Raw genomic sequence first — 12528 nt, 5'->3', positions numbered from 1 at the left:
TTGACCTTTTGCAAGGTATGTAAACAACAATACTTGCTGCACCCCACCACCACCTACCCAAAAGGTCTGGGAAAAATATTCTACATTCTTAGCATGTTTCAAAAATATCAAGTCTATTGTTTTCATTTAACAAAAGAGGGTTACTCTTAGTAACCCTTAAATAAAGTTTACTTAAGAAGACATGTAGATTATAATAAAAAGACATTCCATCATCCGGAACACTGACAGAAGCCCTGAAAAGGGAATGAAAATAAAAGCAGGTATTCTGTTATTTTAGAAGCCAAAAGCCAATAATGTGCATATATTTTTAATACCTGTTTATGCTGTCTCATTCCTTGGAACTGGCCATTAAAATAACGAGTAAGCAGCTATCAAAAATGAGTTTTGTTACCAGGAAAGAACTGAAACATTTCAAAGAATTTCCCTGTTTTTAGACATAAGGGATAATTTTACAAGAGGGTGCCTATATAAATGTTAAAAAACAAAAAACAAAACAACACAGAACCTATCTTATAGCTTCTATAAAGACTATATAAGCACCTACCGGTAAGTAGATCTACAAAATAAGCAACCAGAGCCAATCTCAGTGTATAAATTTACATCTGCTATATGTGTGTGTATTTTCATTCATTCATTTATTTATTTATTTAATACCAACTTACTATACTGCCATTAAACTGCCCAAGCAGAGCAAGGCAGCATACAATCTTTAAAAAGAAAAGAACTACAATATTGTGATAGGACAGGTTCACTCATACTAACAAGTAATTCTACCAGAAATGAGTGTCAAAACGATGTATGTCTTTGGGACCTTAATTCTGACCAAAGCAAGGCCAAGTCCAAGATGAAACAGGGTGACTGTAGCAAAAATATGATGCTCTTTCAAATCACAAAGAATAAAAATGGTGAAAACTTGCATAAAGAGTGACATCACATCTTTATGTCATTATATCTTTGTTCCAGTAAGCTGCAAAGCCTCTTAGTGCAAATCCTAGATGTACATCGTCGGCCACGACTACTAATCCAGTAATGGTCTGAATCAAAGTATATGTCAGGAGCAATGAGTTAAATTAAACCTTAAATTTCTTATTGAAACATTTTTCACATAGTTTGCAGACCCCAAAAAAAGGGAGGCAAACTCATGTTAGGTTCCAAACTTTGCACAGGAACTTACTACCAAGGGTTGTACTAATCTAAAAAAAATTGCAGTCCCCTGACAGGTTTTATTGAGCTGTTGCCTGGACAAAGTGGCTGTTTTGTGTTATGTGGAGCATGGCATTCCAAAGGTAACCTCCATTCAGCTGCCTGGAAGTCTCAATCTCAATAGACATTCAGCCATAAAAGTTTACAAGGTTTTGCTTGAGAACCTAGGGAACATCAACATAAAATTTTGTTCAATTTGGAGGCTAAATGTGAACCCCTGGTGCACTTGATATTGACTGACCCATAATAGCTTATTTTGTCATTTCTTTCCAATTTCTTGCAGTTTGTTTAATTATTAATAATTCAGCATTACCATTTATCCATAGTTCTTTTCAATTCTTGTTTTTCATATTTAGGGGCAATCCAATCTAAAATTTGTTCACTAATTTTATTCCAATAATCCACATGAGATAATGTATCCATTGGCTCAATAGAGAAATGGATTTTGTCATTCTCCTAAAAGCAAGTTTGATCATTTTTACCTCTGACAGAGTATTTTAGGCCTACTTTTATTTTAAATTTTGTTTTCATATTCATAAGGTTTAAGTTGTTTCCACTTTTTGCTAAATTCCAGTAATTAGTGATCAGACTATAATACTGGAATCCATACAGAATCTCCAGTATTTAAAATTACATCACAGTATGCCCAAATAAACTAAAACAAACAAAACTGGTATCTAGCAGTCAACCTTTGAGGCAGGATTCAAACTGACTACACCTAGAGATAATGGGCAATTTCATCAAATAGTTTACATCAGGGGTGCCCAAATGGTTGATCGCGATTGACCAGTAGATTGCAAAGGCAAAGCGAGTCAATCGTTTTGCCTTTGTGATCATTTTCTCTCTGTTGCTTCCCCAAGCCAGGCCTGTCACATACAAGCACCGGACTCACAAGACTTCACCTCCGACGTCAATTCTGACATCGGAGAGGAAGTTCTGGGCCAGCCAATCACTGCCTGGCTGGCCTGAAACTTCCTCCCCGATGTTAGAATTGATGTCGGAGGTGAAGTCTTGTGGGCCCAGCACTTGTATGCGCCAGGCCTGGCTTGGGGAAACAGCAGGGAGAAAGCGGCGTGGTGGCTTGGGGTGTAATAATAATAATTTTATTCTTATATGCCGCTAAAGCTATGATAGTTCGAGGCGGTTTACAGTAAGAAGAGCTGGACAATCAGCGAAAAATAGGCACAATGTAAAGTTATCAAATACATGTAAGCAGAATACAGAGATAAGGCTCAAGAGTTCTTAGGTAACAAATCAGTTAGAGTAAAGAGCTAAGGCTTTAGGAGTTCTTAGGTCTTTAAGGGTTCTTAGGTAACAAATCAGTTATACAAGTTTGCTTTTACTAGTTTTCTAAAACTTAGATAGGATGAGAAGTGCATAATAATGTTACCCAGCCAATTGTTCAGTTGACCTGCTTGGAAAGCAAGTGTTCTGGCCAGGTATCTTTTATATCGGCAGGCCTTTATTGTTGGATGGGTAAACATGTGAACTCTGCGTGTGGGCCTAATAGAACAATCCAAGTTGAAGTGAGAAACCAAGTACAAAGGGGCCGAACTAAGAATGGATTTGAAACTAAGACAGGCGAATTTGAACAGAACTATTTGCCTTCAGGGGCAGCCAATGAAGTTTTTGATAATAGGGAGTTATGTGTTCCCATTTTTTTTATACCAAAAATCAATCGAACTGCCGAATTTTGCTGCATATGATTTCTGCGTAGCAGGTTGTCATGCTGCAAGAACTGTTTTCACAGATTGGGAAAGTGGGAGATCAGTTAGGAGCGAGCTCTCAATTTCCATGCCGTGAGACTCAGACTGCGGAGGTTGGAATGTAGCAGCTGGCCGTTGTGGTGAGACAGAAAAGATGGATGGTCGCCCAAAGGTATTGGGGGTGCATCAAGTAGGTCCAGACTTGTCTGGGCCACCTGGGTGCAGTGAGAATGAGATGTGCTTTGTATGCTGAAACTTTCTGAAGCACTTTGGAGATGAGAGGAAATGGTGGGAACAAATAGAGAAGAATGTGGTTCCATGTACGGTAATTGAAAAGGCATCCTTGGCTAGAGCTCGTGGCGCTGAGCGCAGGGAGCAAAAAAGGGTGCACTGTGCATTGATTGGAGAGGCATCCCCCATTGATGGAAAATGGATGTTACTACTGAAGGATGGAGGGCCCATTCGTGTGGGTCGAGTTTCCTGCTGAGGGAGTCTGCCAGGATATTTTGATCCCCTAGAATGTAGACTGCACGAAGATCGATGCTGAGAGTCTGGGCATAGGACCAGAGGCAATATGCTTCTTTGCAGAGTTCGAGGGATCTGGAACCGCCCTGTTTGTTTATATAGAACATGGTCACTTGATAGTCGGTCTGAATGAGAACGTTCTTGTGACCAATCCAGTGTCGAAAAGCTTGAAGAGCATAAAACACTGCTCTGAACTCCAGATGATTGTGAAGGGACTGCTCGGATGGCATTCACTGTCCCTGCATGCAAAGATTGTTGAGGTGTGCTCCCCACCCCTGATTGGAAGCATCGGTGATTATGGTTACAGAAGGCGGTGGGAGCTGAAATGGACATCCTGCTTGAAGGGAGGTGGAGTGAATCCACCACACAAGGGAATTTTTGATGTTGGACGGCAGGGGAATCAGCTGTGACAGTGGGTGAAGACACTGGTTCCAGTGCAATTTGAGGTGCCACTGCAATGAGCACATGTGGAGTCTGGCATGTGGCACCAATGCAAGCGAGGCTGCCATGTGGCCTAGCAGTTGTAAAATTGTAAAATCTCTCGAGCTGGTAAGAGATCGATTGTCTGGCTTGGGTTGCCAATCGTACGATTGCATGATGCAGTTCTTCAGCCAGATAGGTCCTTGTAGCGTAGTTGTCTAGAAGTGCTCCAATGAAAGTTAGGAAACGCACTGGAGTGAGTTTGGACTTTTCGAGGTTGATGATGAAGCCCAGACTTTGTAAGGTTTGCACCATGGTTTGAATGGTGAAAAGAAGACGGTCCTTGGAATGAGCTAGTAATAGCCAGTCATCCTGGTATGGAAACACTATATAATGTTGTGTTCTTAAATGTACTGCCACCACTACCAGGCACTTTGTGAATACTCATGGGGCTGACAAGAGGCCGAACGGTAGGACCTTGTATTGGAAATGGTGATTGAGAATGGGAACATACATGTAAGCATCCTTGAGATCTAGGGTGGCTAACCAATCGTGTTGATGAAGTAGAGGCAGAATCACTGAAAGGGAGAGCATTCTGAACTTCCCCTTTTGAGGCAGACATTGAGGGGTCTGAGGTCGAGTATTGGACGAAGCCCCTGTGTCTTCTTGGGGATAAGAAAAATCTTTGAGTAGAACCCCTCATTGAGCTGAATGGGTGTTACTTCTTCTATGGCATTGTTTTGGAGAAGAAGTGCGATTTCTGCTGGCAACTGAGATACATGTTGAGGAGGAACTGTGGATGGAGGTGGAGCTCTGGAAGGCAGGGTATGGGATTGGAAATTTATGTCAATACCCCTGAAGCACAATATTGAGGACCCATTGGTCTGTTGTGATCTGCTGCCAAATAGCAATGTTACTTACCGTAACAGTTGTTATCCAGGGACAGCAGGCAGCTATTCTCACTAGTGGGTGATGTCATCAGACAGAGCCCCGGTACGGACGTCTCACAAGCACGTGTTGCTTGTAGAAACTTAAAGTTTCTAGATGCCCGCACCGCGCATGCGCCGGTGCCTTCCTGCCCGGAGATCCGGGCGTGTCTCCTCAGTTCAGGTAGCTAGCCTGAGAAGCCAACCCAGGGGAGGTGGGTGGGACGTGAGAATAGCTGCCTGCTGTCCCTGGATAACAACTGTTACGGTAAGTAACATTGCTTTATCCCAGGACAAGCAGGCAGGTATTCTCACTAGTGGGTGACCTCCAAGCTAACCTCAGTGGGATGGAGGGGGAGTTGGCGACTTAAGAGAATAAATTTTTCAATACTGTTTGGCCAAACTGTCCATCCCGTCTGGAGAGAGTATCCAGACAATAATGTGAGGTGAATGTGTGAACCGAGGACCAGGTGGCAGCCTTACAAATTTCCTCGATTGGTGTTGATCTGAGGAATGCTACTGAGGCTGCCATTGCTCTGACCTTATGGGCTGTGACCTTACAAGGAAGTGATAATCCAGCCTGGGCATAGCAGAAAGAGATACAAGCCGCCATCCAATTAGAGATGGTGCGCTTCGATACGGGTCTTCCCAACTTGTTAGGATCGAAGGAGACAAAAAGTTGAGGAGTGGTTCTGTGTGGCTTGGTGCGATCCAGGTAGAAAGCCAAGGCACGTTTACAGTCTAGAGTGTGAAGGGCCGATTCTCCGTGGTGAGAATGGGGCTTAGGGAAGAATACTGGAAGTACAATGGATTGGTTGAGATGGAATTCGGAGACCACCTTAGGCAGGAATTTCGGGTGAGTGCGTAGGACCACCTTGTCATGATGGAATACTGTGAATGGTGGATCCGCCATCAATGCCTGGAGTTCGCTGACTCTGCGAGCGGACGTAAGGGCTACAAGGAAAAGCACTTTCCAGGTGAGGTACTTAAGAGGGGCCCTGTTGAGTGGTTCAAACGGGGGCTTCATGAGATGGGAAAGGACTACATTGAGGTCCCAAACTACTGGGGGTGGTTTGAGAGGAGGGTTAACATGGAAGAGTCCTTTCATAAATCTGGCGACCACTGGATGGGCCGAGAGGGGTTTCCCTTGTAGGGGCTGGTGGAACGCCGCAATAGCGCTCAGGTGGACTCGTATGGATGTGGACTTGAGCCCAGATTGAGATAGGTGTAGGAGATAGTCCAGCACGGAGGATAAGGAAGCTCGCTGAGGTTCCTTTGACTTAGAAACACACCATGAGGAGAATCTGGTCCATTTCTGGGAGTAGCATTGTCGAGTGGCGGGCTTCCTGGAAGCTTCCAAGACCTCCCTCACTTCTTGTGAGAATTGGTGAGGGGTTACGTTGAGAGGAACCAAGCTGTCAGGTGGAGAGACTGCAGGTTGGGATGAAGTAGTGATCCTTGATGTTGAGTAAGCAGTGAAGGAAACACTGGAAGTGGTACTGGTTCCCTGCTGCTGAGTTGGAGTAGGAGGGAGAACCAAGGTTGTCTGGGCCACCGAGGAGCTATTAGAATCATGGTGGCCCGTTCGAGTTTCAGCTTGACCAGAGTCTTCTGGATCAGCGGGAATGGTGGGAACGCATATAGAAATCGTTTCCCCCAGTTCAGTAGAAAAGCATCTGCCTCGAGGCGATGAGGAGTGTAGATCCTGGAGCAAAACTGAGGCAGTTTGGAGTTGTGGGGAGCCGCAAAGAGGTCTATCTGAGGCGTCCCCCATTGCGTGAAGATTTGGTGAAGGGGGCTAGAATGGAGAGTCCATTCGTGCGGTTGTAGCAGACGGCTTAGTTTGTCTGCTAAGACGTTGTTCTCCCCCTGGATGTATACTGCTCTGAGTAGGGCGTTGTGGCGCACCGCCCAGTCCCAGACTCGTAGAGCTTCCTGGCAAAGGAGGGCCGAGCCCGTGCCTCCTTGCTTGTTGATATAATACATGGCGGCCTGATTGTCTGTGCGAATGAGGATTACCATGTCGTGAAGTAGATGTTGGAAAGCTTGGAGCGCATTGAAGATGGCTCTGAGTTCCAGTAGATTGATTTGGTGTAGTCTTTCCGCACTGGTCCAGAATCCTTGGGTGCGGAGACCATCCAGGTGGGCCCCCCATGCATAATTCGACAAATCGGTTGTGAGAACTTTCTGATGGGGGGGAGAGTGCATCAGCAAACCTCTGGATAGATTCGAAGAGGTCATCCACCAAGGTAGAGACTGCCGAAGAGCAGGTGTGACTGAGATGTGTTTGGATAGTGGATCGGACGTCTGATTCCACTGTGATGCCAGGGTCCACTGGGGGATCCTGAGGTGGAGTCTGGCAAAGGGTGTCACGTGTACTGTGGAGGCCATATGGCCCAGGAGCACCATCAGTTGTCTCGCCGGTAGAGTTTGGCGAGTAGACACCGCCTGGCAGAGATGCAGAAGGGACTCCATGCGTTGCAGGGGCAGGAATGCTCGGAGTCGGGTGGTGTCCAGGACCGCTCCGATGAAGGGGAGGGACTGGGAGGGTTGTAGATGAGACTTGGAAAAGTTGATCTCGAAGCCCAAATTTTGGAGGAAGTAGGTTGTAGCCAAGGCCGCCGAAGTGGCCTCTGGGGCTGACGGGGCCTTGAAGAGCCAGTCGTCGAGGTATGGGAACACCTGTAGACTCCTGTCCCGGAGTGCTGCGGCCACTACCACCAGGCACTTTGTGAAGACTCTGGGGGACGAAGATAGGCCGAATGGTAGCACTCGGTACTGTAGGTGCAGATTTCCCACCCGAAATCTGAGGAACTTTCGGGAGGCCGGGTGAATGGGGATGTGAGTGTAGGCCTCCTTGAGATCCAGGGAGCATAACCAGTCGTTCTGCTCGAGGAGGGGGTATAGAGAAGCCAAAGTCAGCATGCGAAACTTCTCTTTGACCAGAAACTTGTTGAGGGCCCGAAGGTCTAAAATGGGTCGCAGGTCGCCCGTTTTCTTCGGGACGAGGAAGTACCGGGAGTAAAACCCTCGGTTCAATTGGTCTAACGGGACCGGCTCGACAGCCCGAAGCTGAAGTAAGGTTTGGACTTCCTGAAGAAGAAGGGCGGTCTGCGTCGAGCTTGAAGGATACTCTCTTGGAGGATGGTCCGGGGGGACCCGGTGGAATTGAAGAGAGTATCCTTCTCTTATGATGGTGAGGACCCATAGGTCCGTGGTTATGGCCTCCCATCGATGGTAAAAAAGATGGAGGCGGCCCCCTATGGGAGAGGCCGAGGTTATGCTCCCGGGAGGGGCGTCAAAAGGGCTGGGGAGCCTTAGGTGCAGCCGGTGGCTGAGGTTTTTGCTGAGACTTCTGGGGAGGTTGTCTCTTCGCAGGCTGTCTCGCAGCAGGCGTTTGTCTGGGCATGTAACGCCGCTGGTAAATCAGGGGTGGCCTGGAAGGTCGAGACTGTTGAGGTTTGGGTTTGGGCCGCAGGATGGATTGAAAAGATTTTTCATGATCCGACAGCTTCTTGGTAACAGTTTCGATAGACTCATCGAACAGGTCAGCTCCAGCACATGGTACGTTGGCGAGTCTGTCCTGGAGGTTGGGGTCCATATCGATTGTACGGAGCCATGCCAGGCGACGCATAGCTACCGCGCTTGCGGCGGCGCGTGCCGAGAGTTTGAATGCATCGAAGGAGGATTGCATCAGCTGGAGGCGTAATTGGGAGAGGGAGGCTACCACTTCCTCGAACTCGAATCGAGTTTGGTTGTCTATGAACGGAGTGAACTTGCGGAGCACCGGCAAGAAGAACTCCAGATAGGAAGAGAAAAAGAAATTGTAGTTTAGCACCCGTGACGCCATCATGGAGTTTTGGTAGAATTTTCTACCAAATTTGTCCATCGTTCTCCCCTCTCGGCCCGGCGGTACAGAGGCGTAGACCTGGGAGGGATGAGAGCGTTTAAGAGAGGACTCGACCAGTAGGGATTGGTGGGAGAGTTGAGGGCCCTCAAACCCTTTATGGTGCACGATGCGGTATCGAGCATCGAGTTTGCTGGGGATCGCCGGTATGGAATACGGTGTTTCGAAGCACTGCATGAAGGTCTGGTCCAGTAATTTGTGCAAGGGGAGCCGAAGCGACTCCGTTGGAGGGTTAGGTAAATGCATGGTGTCCAGATACTCTTTGGAGTATCGGGAGCCCGTGTCAAGGGTCACATCCAGATCATCCGCCATTTGTCGGAGGAATGATGAGAAGGACAATTGTTCCGCCAGCGTCGGTCTGTGGGACGGGCTGGAGGAGGAGGAGGCCTCCAGGTCCATGGACATCGGGGAGTGGCAAGGAGAATCGGGCACCGATGTCTCCTCGTACTCCGGGCCCCCCGGAGGGGACACCTCTGATGAGGAGTATCCCCTACGTTGCAGTTTTTTCTGCGGTGACACCTCCGAATGGCGTGAGGAGTGCCAGGATGAGTGTCTCGATCGGTGCCCGTCTCGGTGGCGAGACGGGGATCGGGATCGTCTGTGCATCGCATGGTCTCCCGAGGCCCCCAAGTGGATAGGGCTGGAAGCGGTGGATCGCAACTGGGTTTGCGATGCGGGTTCTTGCGATGCTACCCAAGTCTGGTAAGGAATACGGAAGAACTCTTCCTGACTATGCCCAGGGCTTCGAGTATCGATCGGAGGTCTGGTCCCATGTTGGCGCGGAGGCGTAATGGGTTCTAATGGCGGCATATCGGTAAGCGAGGCTTGCCGCGTGGGCATCGCCGCCCTCCCCCGTTCGTCCTCGTCGGTTGTCGAGGTCGAACGGTGTGGGGGAGGGGGAGGGGGCGGACCGCCCCTTTGGACCGGTACCGGGAGGTCACCCTGTATGGCAGCGATGAGCCCGGGTCCGATGGTCTGCATGAGCTCAACGAATTGAGCTTCCAGCACGGACCGTAGCGAAGCCGATAAGGAGGGATCCGCACCGAAAGGAGGTCCTCCTGCACGGACATCGCGCTCCTTCGAGGCCGAGTGCTTCTGCTTAGTAGCTTTCGGCACTTTGATGACCACTGGTGGCACTGTGGAAGGAAGAGGTACCTGAACCGAGGAGACCGGGGCAGGCACCGACGTCGAGCTCGTGGATGGTGTCGGGTTGAGCGATGCCGGTTTCACCACACTCGATGCAGGGGGGGTCGATACCGGTTTCGCCCGAACCGGGGAGGTATCAGATGAAGTGGAGGCTGAGGGATCCTTAGCTGCGTCCATCTTGAACATCGATTCCCACAATAGGCAACGCCGCTTGAATGAGCGTGCCGTAAGGGTAGAGCAAGGCCTGCACGATTTCGGGATGTGGTCAGGGCCCAAACACTGCAAACACCGCCAGTGAGGGTCCGTGAGTGAAATCGCGCATTGGCACTTGCTGCACTTTTTAAACCCGGTGATTGGCCGGGACATAGGCCGGAAAATCTCCACCGCGAGGTCGAAGCCAGTGGGCCTGAGCCACGTGGCCGGCCCGTTCGACCCGCCGGAGGAAATAATCCTTTTTTTTTTTTTTTTTTTAACTGAAAAAGAAAAGTACTGTTAACTGTAATTAAAAGAAAGCGAAAACGCGGACAAGGAAGGCAATTTAACTGAATTCAGCTAGCGCATGATGAAGTTGAACTTCTCAGCTCTGCGGAAAAGAAAGAACTGAGGAGACACGCCCGGATCTCCGGGCAGGAAGGCACCGGCGCATGCGCGGTGCGGGCATCTAGAAACTTTAAGTTTCTACAAGCAACACGTGCTTGTGAGACGTCCGTACCGGGGCTCTGTCTGATGACATCACCCACTAGTGAGAATACCTGCCTGCTTGTCCTGGGATAATGAGTAAAATTGTGTTAGCCACCCCCCTACTGGAAGATGGTCAAAAACTAGAAGCAGGCTTGAATTTTGGGAGCTGAGAGACAGCCTGCTGCTTACCATCCCAAGGACATTGGCTAGGTGCATACTGAGACATCTGCGCATGTTGAAAAGGAACTCTGGCATAAGGTGTAAAACATCTGCTTGGATAATATTACTGGAAGAACTGTTGTGGTTGATATGTTCTTCTGTAAGGATAATTAGAAGAAGGGCGACAAAATTGGTTAGACTGATCTGAGGGAGTAGCCGAAAATTCTTGGCTGGTTGAGGAATCCTCCTTCAGTTGAGAAACGGTGTCTCTTACCTTTTCTCAAGCAAGGAGCATCCGCCAGCCTGTTATGAAGATCCTCCCTAAGATTTGATGCCTTCAGCCATGCAGTGCATCTAGCAGCTATGGCCACAGCTGCTGAACTGTGATCATGTCATAGGCATCATAGTTTGTTTTAATTAAATGGTAAGTGGATTCCTGAAGAGCCACCTGTAAATTGGAAATGGACTCAGGCAAGGATGATTCCAGCTGTTGTAAGATTGAATGCTGAAAATGTAAAATCTGGAGCTGATGGGCCATAATTCTGGCGGAGAGCATAGCACCCTGATAGACCTTACATCCTGTAGAGTCCAAGAGACGACAATCCTTACAAGGATCTGGAAGCTAGTTATGGATCTGGAAGCTTTACCTTTTTTAATGGCTGACTCCGAAACCATAGAATGGTGAGGAAGCTGAAGGGAGGCATGACCAGGCGCCTTCTGCACCTTATATTTAATCTCCAGGCACTTGAAAGCCGTGGATATTGACCATAGCTTTTGCCAATTATTAAGGTGAAGATCATGCAGGATTTAATGCACTGGTAAGGCAATAAGATCTTTGACTGGAGACTTACAGGACTGAAGGATGGCTTGGAAATCCTTACTTCCTGAGGGAGTTGTATCTGGAGTAAGACTGAGAAGAGAAGATACCTTTTGTAAAAACTTTGGGTAAGAGTGCTCCTCTGTGGTGGCTGGCTGGGACAGAGGCTAGTCAGGTTCTGCTAAGTCTTCAGGCAAAGAGGCCTGATGGTCCGGCCATTCTCTGGGAGATGACGGCCCTTGGGATGGAGAGGAACACATGGGGCTCTAATCCAAAAGAGGAGGCATATCTACTTCAACTGGCTGGGGCATAGCATTAAAACAGCCAGGACATTGTTGAGGCTCTAAGACAGGAACAGGAGGTGCAGAGGCTGGAAGTTGGAAAAGCCCTGCACTTTCCCGCATAAATCTTTGAAAAATAGTGAAAAATCTAGCCATAGCTGGAAAAGACTGAGAATCAGGGGAAGGAGCCACAGGCAGTACAGGAGACAGAGCTAGCCATTTAGGAGGTACCTGTCTCCCAATGGAGACGCAGACCGTTTGGACTTGGAGGTGGCCTTCACGCGCTGTGGTTCAGGAGCCGGCAAGTCTGTGAGGGAGAGAAGAGGAACGTGAAACCGTAGTTGGGCCCGCGGGAGTCCCCTTTGAAGCAGCCACCACCAATAGGATAGTTACTGAAGCCCTGTCAGCGGGACATGTCAGAGTCGCTGCTGACAGTGGAGAGGGAGTATTTAGCCTCTGTACCGATGGGTGCCTCTTCTTATCCTTTCCCTTCATTTGAGAAGCCACCGTTGCTGAACATTTAGAATTCGTCAGCATTGGCGGGTTTGTGCTTCCCTCCTCTGCCAGAATCGAAGCGGGGCCCTGAGTGGAGGGAGCCGGAGGAATCAGCTGCTGTCTAGCCGGTGTTTTATCCTTGCCGGCTTGCAGGACCATCTGAGGCATGGGCATTGTTTTAGTCTTCGCAGTCCTAGTAACCGCCGCATGAAGCGCGGCAAGCAAGAAGAAATATAAAAACGCTAACCGGCTGTCACACGTA

At 48.5% G+C, this 12528-nt stretch overlaps 1 protein-coding gene across 3 annotated transcripts in view; it reads right to left on the bottom strand.

Annotated features, from left to right (window-relative positions):
* LMBR1 (limb development membrane protein 1) overlaps positions 1–12528 on the bottom strand; it is a 219069-nt gene that overhangs the window by 142940 nt on the left and 63601 nt on the right. The window lies entirely within an intron of this gene.

This window comes from Geotrypetes seraphini, chromosome 2 (assembly GCF_902459505.1).
Source record: "Geotrypetes seraphini chromosome 2, aGeoSer1.1, whole genome shotgun sequence".
Classification (NCBI taxonomy): domain Eukaryota; kingdom Metazoa; phylum Chordata; class Amphibia; order Gymnophiona; family Dermophiidae; genus Geotrypetes; species Geotrypetes seraphini.
The sequence above is the reverse complement of the archived record's forward strand: the minus strand, read 5'-3'. Positions and strand labels throughout refer to the sequence as shown.